The sequence below is a fragment of the Sphaerodactylus townsendi genome, linkage group LG07 (genome assembly GCF_021028975.2).
Source record: "Sphaerodactylus townsendi isolate TG3544 linkage group LG07, MPM_Stown_v2.3, whole genome shotgun sequence".
NCBI classification, from domain to species: domain Eukaryota; kingdom Metazoa; phylum Chordata; class Lepidosauria; order Squamata; family Sphaerodactylidae; genus Sphaerodactylus; species Sphaerodactylus townsendi.
The window spans coordinates 710,523-728,405 of record NC_059431.1 but is presented as its reverse complement, the minus strand read 5'-3'; the positions used below and the strand labels follow the sequence as shown (position 1 = coordinate 728,405).

The window sequence follows — 17,883 nt, the reverse complement described above, 5'->3', positions numbered from 1 at the left end:
GGGGGGGGTGGGGGGGGGGGGGGGTGGGGGGGGGGGGGGGTGGGGGGGGGGGGGGGTGGGGGGGGGGGGGGGTGGGGGGGGGGGGGGGTGGGGGGGGGGGGGGGTGGGGGGGGGGGGGGGTGGGGGGGGGGGGGGGTGGGGGGGGGGGGGGGTGGGGGGGGGGGGGGGTGGGGGGGGGGGGGGGTGGGGGGGGGGGGGGGTGGGGGGGGGGGGGGGTGGGGGGGGGGGGGGGTGGGGGGGGGGGGGGGTGGGGGGGGGGGGGGGTGGGGGGGGGGGGGGGTGGGGGGGGGGGGGGGTGGGGGGGGGGGGGGGTGGGGGGGGGGGGGGGTGGGGGGGGGGGGGGGTGGGGGGGGGGGGGGGTGGGGGGGGGGGGGGGTGGGGGGGGGGGGGGGTGGGGGGGGGGGGGGGTGGGGGGGGGGGGGGGTGGGGGGGGGGGGGGGTGGGGGGGGGGGGGGGTGGGGGGGGGGGGGGGTGGGGGGGGGGGGGGGTGGGGGGGGGGGGGGGTGGGGGGGGGGGGGGGTGGGGGGGGGGGGGGGTGGGGGGGGGGGGGGGTGGGGGGGGGGGGGGGTGGGGGGGGGGGGGGGTGGGGGGGGGGGGGGGTGGGGGGGGGGGGGGGTGGGGGGGGGGGGGGGTGGGGGGGGGGGGGGGTGGGGGGGGGGGGGGGTGGGGGGGGGGGGGGGTGGGGGGGGGGGGGGGTGGGGGGGGGGGGGGGTGGGGGGGGGGGGGGGTGGGGGGGGGGGGGGGTGGGGGGGGGGGGGGGTGGGGGGGGGGGGGGGTGGGGGGGGGGGGGGGTGGGGGGGGGGGGGGGTGGGGGGGGGGGGGGGTGGGGGGGGGGGGGGGTGGGGGGGGGGGGGGGTGGGGGGGGGGGGGGGTGGGGGGGGGGGGGGGTGGGGGGGGGGGGGGGTGGGGGGGGGGGGGGGTGGGGGGGGGGGGGGGTGGGGGGGGGGGGGGGTGGGGGGGGGGGGGGGTGGGGGGGGGGGGGGGTGGGGGGGGGGGGGGGTGGGGGGGGGGGGGGGTGGGGGGGGGGGGGGGTGGGGGGGGGGGGGGGTGGGGGGGGGGGGGGGTGGGGGGGGGGGGGGGTGGGGGGGGGGGGGGGTGGGGGGGGGGGGGGGTGGGGGGGGGGGGGGGTGGGGGGGGGGGGGGGTGGGGGGGGGGGGGGGTGGGGGGGGGGGGGGGTGGGGGGGGGGGGGGGTGGGGGGGGGGGGGGGTGGGGGGGGGGGGGGGTGGGGGGGGGGGGGGGTGGGGGGGGGGGGGGGTGGGGGGGGGGGGGGGTGGGGGGGGGGGGGGGTGGGGGGGGGGGGGGGTGGGGGGGGGGGGGGGTGGGGGGGGGGGGGGGTGGGGGGGGGGGGGGGTGGGGGGGGGGGGGGGTGGGGGGGGGGGGGGGTGGGGGGGGGGGGGGGTGGGGGGGGGGGGGGGTGGGGGGGGGGGGGGGTGGGGGGGGGGGGGGGTGGGGGGGGGGGGGGGTGGGGGGGGGGGGGGGTGGGGGGGGGGGGGGGTGGGGGGGGGGGGGGGTGGGGGGGGGGGGGGGTGGGGGGGGGGGGGGGTGGGGGGGGGGGGGGGTGGGGGGGGGGGGGGGTGGGGGGGGGGGGGGGTGGGGGGGGGGGGGGGTGGGGGGGGGGGGGGGTGGGGGGGGGGGGGGGTGGGGGGGGGGGGGGGTGGGGGGGGGGGGGGGTGGGGGGGGGGGGGGGTGGGGGGGGGGGGGGGTGGGGGGGGGGGGGGGTGGGGGGGGGGGGGGGTGGGGGGGGGGGGGGGTGGGGGGGGGGGGGGGTGGGGGGGGGGGGGGGTGGGGGGGGGGGGGGGTGGGGGGGGGGGGGGGTGGGGGGGGGGGGGGGTGGGGGGGGGGGGGGGTGGGGGGGGGGGGGGGTGGGGGGGGGGGGGGGTGGGGGGGGGGGGGGGTGGGGGGGGGGGGGGGTGGGGGGGGGGGGGGGTGGGGGGGGGGGGGGGTGGGGGGGGGGGGGGGTGGGGGGGGGGGGGGGTGGGGGGGGGGGGGGGTGGGGGGGGGGGGGGGTGGGGGGGGGGGGGGGTGGGGGGGGGGGGGGGTGGGGGGGGGGGGGGGTGGGGGGGGGGGGGGGTGGGGGGGGGGGGGGGTGGGGGGGGGGGGGGGTGGGGGGGGGGGGGGGTGGGGGGGGGGGGGGGTGGGGGGGGGGGGGGGTGGGGGGGGGGGGGGGTGGGGGGGGGGGGGGGTGGGGGGGGGGGGGGGTGGGGGGGGGGGGGGGTGGGGGGGGGGGGGGGTGGGGGGGGGGGGGGGTGGGGGGGGGGGGGGGTGGGGGGGGGGGGGGGTGGGGGGGGGGGGGGGTGGGGGGGGGGGGGGGTGGGGGGGGGGGGGGGTGGGGGGGGGGGGGGGTGGGGGGGGGGGGGGGTGGGGGGGGGGGGGGGTGGGGGGGGGGGGGGGTGGGGGGGGGGGGGGGTGGGGGGGGGGGGGGGTGGGGGGGGGGGGGGGTGGGGGGGGGGGGGGGTGGGGGGGGGGGGGGGTGGGGGGGGGGGGGGGTGGGGGGGGGGGGGGGTGGGGGGGGGGGGGGGTGGGGGGGGGGGGGGGTGGGGGGGGGGGGGGGTGGGGGGGGGGGGGGGTGGGGGGGGGGGGGGGTGGGGGGGGGGGGGGGTGGGGGGGGGGGGGGGTGGGGGGGGGGGGGGGTGGGGGGGGGGGGGGGTGGGGGGGGGGGGGGGTGGGGGGGGGGGGGGGTGGGGGGGGGGGGGGGTGGGGGGGGGGGGGGGTGGGGGGGGGGGGGGGTGGGGGGGGGGGGGGGTGGGGGGGGGGGGGGGTGGGGGGGGGGGGGGGTGGGGGGGGGGGGGGGTGGGGGGGGGGGGGGGTGGGGGGGGGGGGGGGTGGGGGGGGGGGGGGGTGGGGGGGGGGGGGGGTGGGGGGGGGGGGGGGTGGGGGGGGGGGGGGGTGGGGGGGGGGGGGGGTGGGGGGGGGGGGGGGTGGGGGGGGGGGGGGGTGGGGGGGGGGGGGGGTGGGGGGGGGGGGGGGTGGGGGGGGGGGGGGGTGGGGGGGGGGGGGGGTGGGGGGGGGGGGGGGTGGGGGGGGGGGGGGGTGGGGGGGGGGGGGGGTGGGGGGGGGGGGGGGTGGGGGGGGGGGGGGGTGGGGGGGGGGGGGGGTGGGGGGGGGGGGGGGTGGGGGGGGGGGGGGGTGGGGGGGGGGGGGGGTGGGGGGGGGGGGGGGTGGGGGGGGGGGGGGGTGGGGGGGGGGGGGGGTGGGGGGGGGGGGGGGTGGGGGGGGGGGGGGGTGGGGGGGGGGGGGGGTGGGGGGGGGGGGGGGTGGGGGGGGGGGGGGGTGGGGGGGGGGGGGGGTGGGGGGGGGGGGGGGTGGGGGGGGGGGGGGGTGGGGGGGGGGGGGGGTGGGGGGGGGGGGGGGTGGGGGGGGGGGGGGGTGGGGGGGGGGGGGGGTGGGGGGGGGGGGGGGTGGGGGGGGGGGGGGGTGGGGGGGGGGGGGGGTGGGGGGGGGGGGGGGTGGGGGGGGGGGGGGGTGGGGGGGGGGGGGGGTGGGGGGGGGGGGGGGTGGGGGGGGGGGGGGGTGGGGGGGGGGGGGGGTGGGGGGGGGGGGGGGTGGGGGGGGGGGGGGGTGGGGGGGGGGGGGGGTGGGGGGGGGGGGGGGTGGGGGGGGGGGGGGGTGGGGGGGGGGGGGGGTGGGGGGGGGGGGGGGTGGGGGGGGGGGGGGGTGGGGGGGGGGGGGGGTGGGGGGGGGGGGGGGTGGGGGGGGGGGGGGGTGGGGGGGGGGGGGGGTGGGGGGGGGGGGGGGTGGGGGGGGGGGGGGGTGGGGGGGGGGGGGGGTGGGGGGGGGGGGGGGTGGGGGGGGGGGGGGGTGGGGGGGGGGGGGGGTGGGGGGGGGGGGGGGTGGGGGGGGGGGGGGGTGGGGGGGGGGGGGGGTGGGGGGGGGGGGGGGTGGGGGGGGGGGGGGGTGGGGGGGGGGGGGGGTGGGGGGGGGGGGGGGTGGGGGGGGGGGGGGGTGGGGGGGGGGGGGGGTGGGGGGGGGGGGGGGTGGGGGGGGGGGGGGGTGGGGGGGGGGGGGGGTGGGGGGGGGGGGGGGTGGGGGGGGGGGGGGGTGGGGGGGGGGGGGGGTGGGGGGGGGGGGGGGTGGGGGGGGGGGGGGGTGGGGGGGGGGGGGGGTGGGGGGGGGGGGGGGTGGGGGGGGGGGGGGGTGGGGGGGGGGGGGGGTGGGGGGGGGGGGGGGTGGGGGGGGGGGGGGGTGGGGGGGGGGGGGGGTGGGGGGGGGGGGGGGTGGGGGGGGGGGGGGGTGGGGGGGGGGGGGGGTGGGGGGGGGGGGGGGTGGGGGGGGGGGGGGGTGGGGGGGGGGGGGGGTGGGGGGGGGGGGGGGTGGGGGGGGGGGGGGGTGGGGGGGGGGGGGGGTGGGGGGGGGGGGGGGTGGGGGGGGGGGGGGGTGGGGGGGGGGGGGGGTGGGGGGGGGGGGGGGTGGGGGGGGGGGGGGGTGGGGGGGGGGGGGGGTGGGGGGGGGGGGGGGTGGGGGGGGGGGGGGGTGGGGGGGGGGGGGGGTGGGGGGGGGGGGGGGTGGGGGGGGGGGGGGGTGGGGGGGGGGGGGGGTGGGGGGGGGGGGGGGTGGGGGGGGGGGGGGGTGGGGGGGGGGGGGGGTGGGGGGGGGGGGGGGTGGGGGGGGGGGGGGGTGGGGGGGGGGGGGGGTGGGGGGGGGGGGGGGTGGGGGGGGGGGGGGGTGGGGGGGGGGGGGGGTGGGGGGGGGGGGGGGTGGGGGGGGGGGGGGGTGGGGGGGGGGGGGGGTGGGGGGGGGGGGGGGTGGGGGGGGGGGGGGGTGGGGGGGGGGGGGGGTGGGGGGGGGGGGGGGTGGGGGGGGGGGGGGGTGGGGGGGGGGGGGGGTGGGGGGGGGGGGGGGTGGGGGGGGGGGGGGGTGGGGGGGGGGGGGGGTGGGGGGGGGGGGGGGTGGGGGGGGGGGGGGGTGGGGGGGGGGGGGGGTGGGGGGGGGGGGGGGTGGGGGGGGGGGGGGGTGGGGGGGGGGGGGGGTGGGGGGGGGGGGGGGTGGGGGGGGGGGGGGGTGGGGGGGGGGGGGGGTGGGGGGGGGGGGGGGTGGGGGGGGGGGGGGGTGGGGGGGGGGGGGGGTGGGGGGGGGGGGGGGTGGGGGGGGGGGGGGGTGGGGGGGGGGGGGGGTGGGGGGGGGGGGGGGTGGGGGGGGGGGGGGGTGGGGGGGGGGGGGGGTGGGGGGGGGGGGGGGTGGGGGGGGGGGGGGGTGGGGGGGGGGGGGGGTGGGGGGGGGGGGGGGTGGGGGGGGGGGGGGGTGGGGGGGGGGGGGGGTGGGGGGGGGGGGGGGTGGGGGGGGGGGGGGGTGGGGGGGGGGGGGGGTGGGGGGGGGGGGGGGTGGGGGGGGGGGGGGGTGGGGGGGGGGGGGGGTGGGGGGGGGGGGGGGTGGGGGGGGGGGGGGGTGGGGGGGGGGGGGGGTGGGGGGGGGGGGGGGTGGGGGGGGGGGGGGGTGGGGGGGGGGGGGGGTGGGGGGGGGGGGGGGTGGGGGGGGGGGGGGGTGGGGGGGGGGGGGGGTGGGGGGGGGGGGGGGTGGGGGGGGGGGGGGGTGGGGGGGGGGGGGGGTGGGGGGGGGGGGGGGTGGGGGGGGGGGGGGGTGGGGGGGGGGGGGGGTGGGGGGGGGGGGGGGTGGGGGGGGGGGGGGGTGGGGGGGGGGGGGGGTGGGGGGGGGGGGGGGTGGGGGGGGGGGGGGGTGGGGGGGGGGGGGGGTGGGGGGGGGGGGGGGTGGGGGGGGGGGGGGGTGGGGGGGGGGGGGGGTGGGGGGGGGGGGGGGTGGGGGGGGGGGGGGGTGGGGGGGGGGGGGGGTGGGGGGGGGGGGGGGTGGGGGGGGGGGGGGGTGGGGGGGGGGGGGGGTGGGGGGGGGGGGGGGTGGGGGGGGGGGGGGGTGGGGGGGGGGGGGGGTGGGGGGGGGGGGGGGTGGGGGGGGGGGGGGGTGGGGGGGGGGGGGGGTGGGGGGGGGGGGGGGTGGGGGGGGGGGGGGGTGGGGGGGGGGGGGGGTGGGGGGGGGGGGGGGTGGGGGGGGGGGGGGGTGGGGGGGGGGGGGGGTGGGGGGGGGGGGGGGTGGGGGGGGGGGGGGGTGGGGGGGGGGGGGGGTGGGGGGGGGGGGGGGTGGGGGGGGGGGGGGGTGGGGGGGGGGGGGGGTGGGGGGGGGGGGGGGTGGGGGGGGGGGGGGGTGGGGGGGGGGGGGGGTGGGGGGGGGGGGGGGTGGGGGGGGGGGGGGGTGGGGGGGGGGGGGGGTGGGGGGGGGGGGGGGTGGGGGGGGGGGGGGGTGGGGGGGGGGGGGGGTGGGGGGGGGGGGGGGTGGGGGGGGGGGGGGGTGGGGGGGGGGGGGGGTGGGGGGGGGGGGGGGTGGGGGGGGGGGGGGGTGGGGGGGGGGGGGGGTGGGGGGGGGGGGGGGTGGGGGGGGGGGGGGGTGGGGGGGGGGGGGGGTGGGGGGGGGGGGGGGTGGGGGGGGGGGGGGGTGGGGGGGGGGGGGGGTGGGGGGGGGGGGGGGTGGGGGGGGGGGGGGGTGGGGGGGGGGGGGGGTGGGGGGGGGGGGGGGTGGGGGGGGGGGGGGGTGGGGGGGGGGGGGGGTGGGGGGGGGGGGGGGTGGGGGGGGGGGGGGGTGGGGGGGGGGGGGGGTGGGGGGGGGGGGGGGTGGGGGGGGGGGGGGGTGGGGGGGGGGGGGGGTGGGGGGGGGGGGGGGTGGGGGGGGGGGGGGGTGGGGGGGGGGGGGGGTGGGGGGGGGGGGGGGTGGGGGGGGGGGGGGGTGGGGGGGGGGGGGGGTGGGGGGGGGGGGGGGTGGGGGGGGGGGGGGGTGGGGGGGGGGGGGGGTGGGGGGGGGGGGGGGTGGGGGGGGGGGGGGGTGGGGGGGGGGGGGGGTGGGGGGGGGGGGGGGTGGGGGGGGGGGGGGGTGGGGGGGGGGGGGGGTGGGGGGGGGGGGGGGTGGGGGGGGGGGGGGGTGGGGGGGGGGGGGGGTGGGGGGGGGGGGGGGTGGGGGGGGGGGGGGGTGGGGGGGGGGGGGGGTGGGGGGGGGGGGGGGTGGGGGGGGGGGGGGGTGGGGGGGGGGGGGGGTGGGGGGGGGGGGGGGTGGGGGGGGGGGGGGGTGGGGGGGGGGGGGGGTGGGGGGGGGGGGGGGTGGGGGGGGGGGGGGGTGGGGGGGGGGGGGGGTGGGGGGGGGGGGGGGTGGGGGGGGGGGGGGGTGGGGGGGGGGGGGGGTGGGGGGGGGGGGGGGTGGGGGGGGGGGGGGGTGGGGGGGGGGGGGGGTGGGGGGGGGGGGGGGTGGGGGGGGGGGGGGGTGGGGGGGGGGGGGGGTGGGGGGGGGGGGGGGTGGGGGGGGGGGGGGGTGGGGGGGGGGGGGGGTGGGGGGGGGGGGGGGTGGGGGGGGGGGGGGGTGGGGGGGGGGGGGGGTGGGGGGGGGGGGGGGTGGGGGGGGGGGGGGGTGGGGGGGGGGGGGGGTGGGGGGGGGGGGGGGTGGGGGGGGGGGGGGGTGGGGGGGGGGGGGGGTGGGGGGGGGGGGGGGTGGGGGGGGGGGGGGGTGGGGGGGGGGGGGGGTGGGGGGGGGGGGGGGTGGGGGGGGGGGGGGGTGGGGGGGGGGGGGGGTGGGGGGGGGGGGGGGTGGGGGGGGGGGGGGGTGGGGGGGGGGGGGGGTGGGGGGGGGGGGGGGTGGGGGGGGGGGGGGGTGGGGGGGGGGGGGGGTGGGGGGGGGGGGGGGTGGGGGGGGGGGGGGGTGGGGGGGGGGGGGGGTGGGGGGGGGGGGGGGTGGGGGGGGGGGGGGGTGGGGGGGGGGGGGGGTGGGGGGGGGGGGGGGTGGGGGGGGGGGGGGGTGGGGGGGGGGGGGGGTGGGGGGGGGGGGGGGTGGGGGGGGGGGGGGGTGGGGGGGGGGGGGGGTGGGGGGGGGGGGGGGTGGGGGGGGGGGGGGGTGGGGGGGGGGGGGGGTGGGGGGGGGGGGGGGTGGGGGGGGGGGGGGGTGGGGGGGGGGGGGGGTGGGGGGGGGGGGGGGTGGGGGGGGGGGGGGGTGGGGGGGGGGGGGGGTGGGGGGGGGGGGGGGTGGGGGGGGGGGGGGGTGGGGGGGGGGGGGGGTGGGGGGGGGGGGGGGTGGGGGGGGGGGGGGGTGGGGGGGGGGGGGGGTGGGGGGGGGGGGGGGTGGGGGGGGGGGGGGGTGGGGGGGGGGGGGGGTGGGGGGGGGGGGGGGTGGGGGGGGGGGGGGGTGGGGGGGGGGGGGGGTGGGGGGGGGGGGGGGTGGGGGGGGGGGGGGGTGGGGGGGGGGGGGGGTGGGGGGGGGGGGGGGTGGGGGGGGGGGGGGGTGGGGGGGGGGGGGGGTGGGGGGGGGGGGGGGTGGGGGGGGGGGGGGGTGGGGGGGGGGGGGGGTGGGGGGGGGGGGGGGTGGGGGGGGGGGGGGGTGGGGGGGGGGGGGGGTGGGGGGGGGGGGGGGTGGGGGGGGGGGGGGGTGGGGGGGGGGGGGGGTGGGGGGGGGGGGGGGTGGGGGGGGGGGGGGGTGGGGGGGGGGGGGGGTGGGGGGGGGGGGGGGTGGGGGGGGGGGGGGGTGGGGGGGGGGGGGGGTGGGGGGGGGGGGGGGTGGGGGGGGGGGGGGGTGGGGGGGGGGGGGGGTGGGGGGGGGGGGGGGTGGGGGGGGGGGGGGGTGGGGGGGGGGGGGGGTGGGGGGGGGGGGGGGTGGGGGGGGGGGGGGGTGGGGGGGGGGGGGGGTGGGGGGGGGGGGGGGTGGGGGGGGGGGGGGGTGGGGGGGGGGGGGGGTGGGGGGGGGGGGGGGTGGGGGGGGGGGGGGGTGGGGGGGGGGGGGGGTGGGGGGGGGGGGGGGTGGGGGGGGGGGGGGGTGGGGGGGGGGGGGGGTGGGGGGGGGGGGGGGTGGGGGGGGGGGGGGGTGGGGGGGGGGGGGGGTGGGGGGGGGGGGGGGTGGGGGGGGGGGGGGGTGGGGGGGGGGGGGGGTGGGGGGGGGGGGGGGTGGGGGGGGGGGGGGGTGGGGGGGGGGGGGGGTGGGGGGGGGGGGGGGTGGGGGGGGGGGGGGGTGGGGGGGGGGGGGGGTGGGGGGGGGGGGGGGTGGGGGGGGGGGGGGGTGGGGGGGGGGGGGGGTGGGGGGGGGGGGGGGTGGGGGGGGGGGGGGGTGGGGGGGGGGGGGGGTGGGGGGGGGGGGGGGTGGGGGGGGGGGGGGGTGGGGGGGGGGGGGGGTGGGGGGGGGGGGGGGTGGGGGGGGGGGGGGGTGGGGGGGGGGGGGGGTGGGGGGGGGGGGGGGTGGGGGGGGGGGGGGGTGGGGGGGGGGGGGGGTGGGGGGGGGGGGGGGTGGGGGGGGGGGGGGGTGGGGGGGGGGGGGGGTGGGGGGGGGGGGGGGTGGGGGGGGGGGGGGGTGGGGGGGGGGGGGGGTGGGGGGGGGGGGGGGTGGGGGGGGGGGGGGGTGGGGGGGGGGGGGGGTGGGGGGGGGGGGGGGTGGGGGGGGGGGGGGGTGGGGGGGGGGGGGGGTGGGGGGGGGGGGGGGTGGGGGGGGGGGGGGGTGGGGGGGGGGGGGGGTGGGGGGGGGGGGGGGTGGGGGGGGGGGGGGGTGGGGGGGGGGGGGGGTGGGGGGGGGGGGGGGTGGGGGGGGGGGGGGGTGGGGGGGGGGGGGGGTGGGGGGGGGGGGGGGTGGGGGGGGGGGGGGGTGGGGGGGGGGGGGGGTGGGGGGGGGGGGGGGTGGGGGGGGGGGGGGGTGGGGGGGGGGGGGGGTGGGGGGGGGGGGGGGTGGGGGGGGGGGGGGGTGGGGGGGGGGGGGGGTGGGGGGGGGGGGGGGTGGGGGGGGGGGGGGGTGGGGGGGGGGGGGGGTGGGGGGGGGGGGGGGTGGGGGGGGGGGGGGGTGGGGGGGGGGGGGGGTGGGGGGGGGGGGGGGTGGGGGGGGGGGGGGGTGGGGGGGGGGGGGGGTGGGGGGGGGGGGGGGTGGGGGGGGGGGGGGGTGGGGGGGGGGGGGGGTGGGGGGGGGGGGGGGTGGGGGGGGGGGGGGGTGGGGGGGGGGGGGGGTGGGGGGGGGGGGGGGTGGGGGGGGGGGGGGGTGGGGGGGGGGGGGGGTGGGGGGGGGGGGGGGTGGGGGGGGGGGGGGGTGGGGGGGGGGGGGGGTGGGGGGGGGGGGGGGTGGGGGGGGGGGGGGGTGGGGGGGGGGGGGGGTGGGGGGGGGGGGGGGTGGGGGGGGGGGGGGGTGGGGGGGGGGGGGGGTGGGGGGGGGGGGGGGTGGGGGGGGGGGGGGGTGGGGGGGGGGGGGGGTGGGGGGGGGGGGGGGTGGGGGGGGGGGGGGGTGGGGGGGGGGGGGGGTGGGGGGGGGGGGGGGTGGGGGGGGGGGGGGGTGGGGGGGGGGGGGGGTGGGGGGGGGGGGGGGTGGGGGGGGGGGGGGGTGGGGGGGGGGGGGGGTGGGGGGGGGGGGGGGTGGGGGGGGGGGGGGGTGGGGGGGGGGGGGGGTGGGGGGGGGGGGGGGTGGGGGGGGGGGGGGGTGGGGGGGGGGGGGGGTGGGGGGGGGGGGGGGTGGGGGGGGGGGGGGGTGGGGGGGGGGGGGGGTGGGGGGGGGGGGGGGTGGGGGGGGGGGGGGGTGGGGGGGGGGGGGGGTGGGGGGGGGGGGGGGTGGGGGGGGGGGGGGGTGGGGGGGGGGGGGGGTGGGGGGGGGGGGGGGTGGGGGGGGGGGGGGGTGGGGGGGGGGGGGGGTGGGGGGGGGGGGGGGTGGGGGGGGGGGGGGGTGGGGGGGGGGGGGGGTGGGGGGGGGGGGGGGTGGGGGGGGGGGGGGGTGGGGGGGGGGGGGGGTGGGGGGGGGGGGGGGTGGGGGGGGGGGGGGGTGGGGGGGGGGGGGGGTGGGGGGGGGGGGGGGTGGGGGGGGGGGGGGGTGGGGGGGGGGGGGGGTGGGGGGGGGGGGGGGTGGGGGGGGGGGGGGGTGGGGGGGGGGGGGGGTGGGGGGGGGGGGGGGTGGGGGGGGGGGGGGGTGGGGGGGGGGGGGGGTGGGGGGGGGGGGGGGTGGGGGGGGGGGGGGGTGGGGGGGGGGGGGGGTGGGGGGGGGGGGGGGTGGGGGGGGGGGGGGGTGGGGGGGGGGGGGGGTGGGGGGGGGGGGGGGTGGGGGGGGGGGGGGGTGGGGGGGGGGGGGGGTGGGGGGGGGGGGGGGTGGGGGGGGGGGGGGGTGGGGGGGGGGGGGGGTGGGGGGGGGGGGGGGTGGGGGGGGGGGGGGGTGGGGGGGGGGGGGGGTGGGGGGGGGGGGGGGTGGGGGGGGGGGGGGGTGGGGGGGGGGGGGGGTGGGGGGGGGGGGGGGTGGGGGGGGGGGGGGGTGGGGGGGGGGGGGGGTGGGGGGGGGGGGGGGTGGGGGGGGGGGGGGGTGGGGGGGGGGGGGGGTGGGGGGGGGGGGGGGTGGGGGGGGGGGGGGGTGGGGGGGGGGGGGGGTGGGGGGGGGGGGGGGTGGGGGGGGGGGGGGGTGGGGGGGGGGGGGGGTGGGGGGGGGGGGGGGTGGGGGGGGGGGGGGGTGGGGGGGGGGGGGGGTGGGGGGGGGGGGGGGTGGGGGGGGGGGGGGGTGGGGGGGGGGGGGGGTGGGGGGGGGGGGGGGTGGGGGGGGGGGGGGGTGGGGGGGGGGGGGGGTGGGGGGGGGGGGGGGTGGGGGGGGGGGGGGGTGGGGGGGGGGGGGGGTGGGGGGGGGGGGGGGTGGGGGGGGGGGGGGGTGGGGGGGGGGGGGGGTGGGGGGGGGGGGGGGTGGGGGGGGGGGGGGGTGGGGGGGGGGGGGGGTGGGGGGGGGGGGGGGTGGGGGGGGGGGGGGGTGGGGGGGGGGGGGGGTGGGGGGGGGGGGGGGTGGGGGGGGGGGGGGGTGGGGGGGGGGGGGGGTGGGGGGGGGGGGGGGTGGGGGGGGGGGGGGGTGGGGGGGGGGGGGGGTGGGGGGGGGGGGGGGTGGGGGGGGGGGGGGGTGGGGGGGGGGGGGGGTGGGGGGGGGGGGGGGTGGGGGGGGGGGGGGGTGGGGGGGGGGGGGGGTGGGGGGGGGGGGGGGTGGGGGGGGGGGGGGGTGGGGGGGGGGGGGGGTGGGGGGGGGGGGGGGTGGGGGGGGGGGGGGGTGGGGGGGGGGGGGGGTGGGGGGGGGGGGGGGTGGGGGGGGGGGGGGGTGGGGGGGGGGGGGGGTGGGGGGGGGGGGGGGTGGGGGGGGGGGGGGGTGGGGGGGGGGGGGGGTGGGGGGGGGGGGGGGTGGGGGGGGGGGGGGGTGGGGGGGGGGGGGGGTGGGGGGGGGGGGGGGTGGGGGGGGGGGGGGGTGGGGGGGGGGGGGGGTGGGGGGGGGGGGGGGTGGGGGGGGGGGGGGGTGGGGGGGGGGGGGGGTGGGGGGGGGGGGGGGTGGGGGGGGGGGGGGGTGGGGGGGGGGGGGGGTGGGGGGGGGGGGGGGTGGGGGGGGGGGGGGGTGGGGGGGGGGGGGGGTGGGGGGGGGGGGGGGTGGGGGGGGGGGGGGGTGGGGGGGGGGGGGGGTGGGGGGGGGGGGGGGTGGGGGGGGGGGGGGGTGGGGGGGGGGGGGGGTGGGGGGGGGGGGGGGTGGGGGGGGGGGGGGGTGGGGGGGGGGGGGGGTGGGGGGGGGGGGGGGTGGGGGGGGGGGGGGGTGGGGGGGGGGGGGGGTGGGGGGGGGGGGGGGTGGGGGGGGGGGGGGGTGGGGGGGGGGGGGGGTGGGGGGGGGGGGGGGTGGGGGGGGGGGGGGGTGGGGGGGGGGGGGGGTGGGGGGGGGGGGGGGTGGGGGGGGGGGGGGGTGGGGGGGGGGGGGGGTGGGGGGGGGGGGGGGTGGGGGGGGGGGGGGGTGGGGGGGGGGGGGGGTGGGGGGGGGGGGGGGTGGGGGGGGGGGGGGGTGGGGGGGGGGGGGGGTGGGGGGGGGGGGGGGTGGGGGGGGGGGGGGGTGGGGGGGGGGGGGGGTGGGGGGGGGGGGGGGTGGGGGGGGGGGGGGGTGGGGGGGGGGGGGGGTGGGGGGGGGGGGGGGTGGGGGGGGGGGGGGGTGGGGGGGGGGGGGGGTGGGGGGGGGGGGGGGTGGGGGGGGGGGGGGGTGGGGGGGGGGGGGGGTGGGGGGGGGGGGGGGTGGGGGGGGGGGGGGGTGGGGGGGGGGGGGGGTGGGGGGGGGGGGGGGTGGGGGGGGGGGGGGGTGGGGGGGGGGGGGGGTGGGGGGGGGGGGGGGTGGGGGGGGGGGGGGGTGGGGGGGGGGGGGGGTGGGGGGGGGGGGGGGTGGGGGGGGGGGGGGGTGGGGGGGGGGGGGGGTGGGGGGGGGGGGGGGTGGGGGGGGGGGGGGGTGGGGGGGGGGGGGGGTGGGGGGGGGGGGGGGTGGGGGGGGGGGGGGGTGGGGGGGGGGGGGGGTGGGGGGGGGGGGGGGTGGGGGGGGGGGGGGGTGGGGGGGGGGGGGGGTGGGGGGGGGGGGGGGTGGGGGGGGGGGGGGGTGGGGGGGGGGGGGGGTGGGGGGGGGGGGGGGTGGGGGGGGGGGGGGGTGGGGGGGGGGGGGGGTGGGGGGGGGGGGGGGTGGGGGGGGGGGGGGGTGGGGGGGGGGGGGGGTGGGGGGGGGGGGGGGTGGGGGGGGGGGGGGGTGGGGGGGGGGGGGGGTGGGGGGGGGGGGGGGTGGGGGGGGGGGGGGGTGGGGGGGGGGGGGGGTGGGGGGGGGGGGGGGTGGGGGGGGGGGGGGGTGGGGGGGGGGGGGGGTGGGGGGGGGGGGGGGTGGGGGGGGGGGGGGGTGGGGGGGGGGGGGGGTGGGGGGGGGGGGGGGTGGGGGGGGGGGGGGGTGGGGGGGGGGGGGGGTGGGGGGGGGGGGGGGTGGGGGGGGGGGGGGGTGGGGGGGGGGGGGGGTGGGGGGGGGGGGGGGTGGGGGGGGGGGGGGGTGGGGGGGGGGGGGGGTGGGGGGGGGGGGGGGTGGGGGGGGGGGGGGGTGGGGGGGGGGGGGGGTGGGGGGGGGGGGGGGTGGGGGGGGGGGGGGGTGGGGGGGGGGGGGGGTGGGGGGGGGGGGGGGTGGGGGGGGGGGGGGGTGGGGGGGGGGGGGGGTGGGGGGGGGGGGGGGTGGGGGGGGGGGGGGGTGGGGGGGGGGGGGGGTGGGGGGGGGGGGGGGTGGGGGGGGGGGGGGGTGGGGGGGGGGGGGGGTGGGGGGGGGGGGGGGTGGGGGGGGGGGGGGGTGGGGGGGGGGGGGGGTGGGGGGGGGGGGGGGTGGGGGGGGGGGGGGGTGGGGGGGGGGGGGGGTGGGGGGGGGGGGGGGTGGGGGGGGGGGGGGGTGGGGGGGGGGGGGGGTGGGGGGGGGGGGGGGTGGGGGGGGGGGGGGGTGGGGGGGGGGGGGGGTGGGGGGGGGGGGGGGTGGGGGGGGGGGGGGGTGGGGGGGGGGGGGGGTGGGGGGGGGGGGGGGTGGGGGGGGGGGGGGGTGGGGGGGGGGGGGGGTGGGGGGGGGGGGGGGTGGGGGGGGGGGGGGGTGGGGGGGGGGGGGGGTGGGGGGGGGGGGGGGTGGGGGGGGGGGGGGGTGGGGGGGGGGGGGGGTGGGGGGGGGGGGGGGTGGGGGGGGGGGGGGGTGGGGGGGGGGGGGGGTGGGGGGGGGGGGGGGTGGGGGGGGGGGGGGGTGGGGGGGGGGGGGGGTGGGGGGGGGGGGGGGTGGGGGGGGGGGGGGGTGGGGGGGGGGGGGGGTGGGGGGGGGGGGGGGTGGGGGGGGGGGGGGGTGGGGGGGGGGGGGGGTGGGGGGGGGGGGGGGTGGGGGGGGGGGGGGGTGGGGGGGGGGGGGGGTGGGGGGGGGGGGGGGTGGGGGGGGGGGGGGGTGGGGGGGGGGGGGGGTGGGGGGGGGGGGGGGTGGGGGGGGGGGGGGGTGGGGGGGGGGGGGGGTGGGGGGGGGGGGGGGTGGGGGGGGGGGGGGGTGGGGGGGGGGGGGGGTGGGGGGGGGGGGGGGTGGGGGGGGGGGGGGGTGGGGGGGGGGGGGGGTGGGGGGGGGGGGGGGTGGGGGGGGGGGGGGGTGGGGGGGGGGGGGGGTGGGGGGGGGGGGGGGTGGGGGGGGGGGGGGGTGGGGGGGGGGGGGGGTGGGGGGGGGGGGGGGTGGGGGGGGGGGGGGGTGGGGGGGGGGGGGGGTGGGGGGGGGGGGGGGTGGGGGGGGGGGGGGGTGGGGGGGGGGGGGGGTGGGGGGGGGGGGGGGTGGGGGGGGGGGGGGGTGGGGGGGGGGGGGGGTGGGGGGGGGGGGGGGTGGGGGGGGGGGGGGGTGGGGGGGGGGGGGGGTGGGGGGGGGGGGGGGTGGGGGGGGGGGGGGGTGGGGGGGGGGGGGGGTGGGGGGGGGGGGGGGTGGGGGGGGGGGGGGGTGGGGGGGGGGGGGGGTGGGGGGGGGGGGGGGTGGGGGGGGGGGGGGGTGGGGGGGGGGGGGGGTGGGGGGGGGGGGGGGTGGGGGGGGGGGGGGGTGGGGGGGGGGGGGGGTGGGGGGGGGGGGGGGTGGGGGGGGGGGGGGGTGGGGGGGGGGGGGGGTGGGGGGGGGGGGGGGTGGGGGGGGGGGGGGGTGGGGGGGGGGGGGGGTGGGGGGGGGGGGGGGTGGGGGGGGGGGGGGGTGGGGGGGGGGGGGGGTGGGGGGGGGGGGGGGTGGGGGGGGGGGGGGGTGGGGGGGGGGGGGGGTGGGGGGGGGGGGGGGTGGGGGGGGGGGGGGGTGGGGGGGGGGGGGGGTGGGGGGGGGGGGGGGTGGGGGGGGGGGGGGGTGGGGGGGGGGGGGGGTGGGGGGGGGGGGGGGTGGGGGGGGGGGGGGGTGGGGGGGGGGGGGGGTGGGGGGGGGGGGGGGTGGGGGGGGGGGGGGGTGGGGGGGGGGGGGGGTGGGGGGGGGGGGGGGTGGGGGGGGGGGGGGGTGGGGGGGGGGGGGGGTGGGGGGGGGGGGGGGTGGGGGGGGGGGGGGGTGGGGGGGGGGGGGGGTGGGGGGGGGGGGGGGTGGGGGGGGGGGGGGGTGGGGGGGGGGGGGGGTGGGGGGGGGGGGGGGTGGGGGGGGGGGGGGGTGGGGGGGGGGGGGGGTGGGGGGGGGGGGGGGTGGGGGGGGGGGGGGGTGGGGGGGGGGGGGGGTGGGGGGGGGGGGGGGTGGGGGGGGGGGGGGGTGGGGGGGGGGGGGGGTGGGGGGGGGGGGGGGTGGGGGGGGGGGGGGGTGGGGGGGGGGGGGGGTGGGGGGGGGGGGGGGTGGGGGGGGGGGGGGGTGGGGGGGGGGGGGGGTGGGGGGGGGGGGGGGTGGGGGGGGGGGGGGGTGGGGGGGGGGGGGGGTGGGGGGGGGGGGGGGTGGGGGGGGGGGGGGGTGGGGGGGGGGGGGGGTGGGGGGGGGGGGGGGTGGGGGGGGGGGGGGGTGGGGGGGGGGGGGGGTGGGGGGGGGGGGGGGTGGGGGGGGGGGGGGGTGGGGGGGGGGGGGGGTGGGGGGGGGGGGGGGTGGGGGGGGGGGGGGGTGGGGGGGGGGGGGGGTGGGGGGGGGGGGGGGTGGGGGGGGGGGGGGGTGGGGGGGGGGGGGGGTGGGGGGGGGGGGGGGTGGGGGGGGGGGGGGGTGGGGGGGGGGGGGGGTGGGGGGGGGGGGGGGTGGGGGGGGGGGGGGGTGGGGGGGGGGGGGGGTGGGGGGGGGGGGGGGTGGGGGGGGGGGGGGGTGGGGGGGGGGGGGGGTGGGGGGGGGGGGGGGTGGGGGGGGGGGGGGGTGGGGGGGGGGGGGGGTGGGGGGGGGGGGGGGTGGGGGGGGGGGGGGGTGGGGGGGGGGGGGGGTGGGGGGGGGGGGGGGTGGGGGGGGGGGGGGGTGGGGGGGGGGGGGGGTGGGGGGGGGGGGGGGTGGGGGGGGGGGGGGGTGGGGGGGGGGGGGGGTGGGGGGGGGGGGGGGTGGGGGGGGGGGGGGGTGGGGGGGGGGGGGGGTGGGGGGGGGGGGGGGTGGGGGGGGGGGGGGGTGGGGGGGGGGGGGGGTGGGGGGGGGGGGGGGTGGGGGGGGGGGGGGGTGGGGGGGGGGGGGGGTGGGGGGGGGGGGGGGTGGGGGGGGGGGGGGGTGGGGGGGGGGGGGGGTGGGGGGGGGGGGGGGTGGGGGGGGGGGGGGGTGGGGGGGGGGGGGGGTGGGGGGGGGGGGGGGTGGGGGGGGGGGGGGGTGGGGGGGGGGGGGGGTGGGGGGGGGGGGGGGTGGGGGGGGGGGGGGGTGGGGGGGGGGGGGGGTGGGGGGGGGGGGGGGTGGGGGGGGGGGGGGGTGGGGGGGGGGGGGGGTGGGGGGGGGGGGGGGTGGGGGGGGGGGGGGGTGGGGGGGGGGGGGGGTGGGGGGGGGGGGGGGTGGGGGGGGGGGGGGGTGGGGGGGGGGGGGGGTGGGGGGGGGGGGGGGTGGGGGGGGGGGGGGGTGGGGGGGGGGGGGGGTGGGGGGGGGGGGGGGTGGGGGGGGGGGGGGGTGGGGGGGGGGGGGGGTGGGGGGGGGGGGGGGTGGGGGGGGGGGGGGGTGGGGGGGGGGGGGGGTGGGGGGGGGGGGGGGTGGGGGGGGGGGGGGGTGGGGGGGGGGGGGGGTGGGGGGGGGGGGGGGTGGGGGGGGGGGGGGGTGGGGGGGGGGGGGGGTGGGGGGGGGGGGGGGTGGGGGGGGGGGGGGGTGGGGGGGGGGGGGGGTGGGGGGGGGGGGGGGTGGGGGGGGGGGGGGGTGGGGGGGGGGGGGGGTGGGGGGGGGGGGGGGTGGGGGGGGGGGGGGGTGGGGGGGGGGGGGGGTGGGGGGGGGGGGGGGTGGGGGGGGGGGGGGGTGGGGGGGGGGGGGGGTGGGGGGGGGGGGGGGTGGGGGGGGGGGGGGGTGGGGGGGGGGGGGGGTGGGGGGGGGGGGGGGTGGGGGGGGGGGGGGGTGGGGGGGGGGGGGGGTGGGGGGGGGGGGGGGTGGGGGGGGGGGGGGGTGGGGGGGGGGGGGGGTGGGGGGGGGGGGGGGTGGGGGGGGGGGGGGGTGGGGGGGGGGGGGGGTGGGGGGGGGGGGGGGTGGGGGGGGGGGGGGGTGGGGGGGGGGGGGGGTGG

At 93.7% G+C, this 17,883-nt stretch overlaps 1 protein-coding gene across 1 annotated transcript in view; it reads left to right on the top strand.

Annotated features, from left to right (window-relative positions):
* The window catches only part of MYORG (myogenesis regulating glycosidase (putative)), a 78,852-nt gene that overhangs the window by 55,939 nt on the left and 5,030 nt on the right, over nucleotides 1–17,883 (top strand). The gene's annotated exons all lie outside the window — the stretch shown is intronic.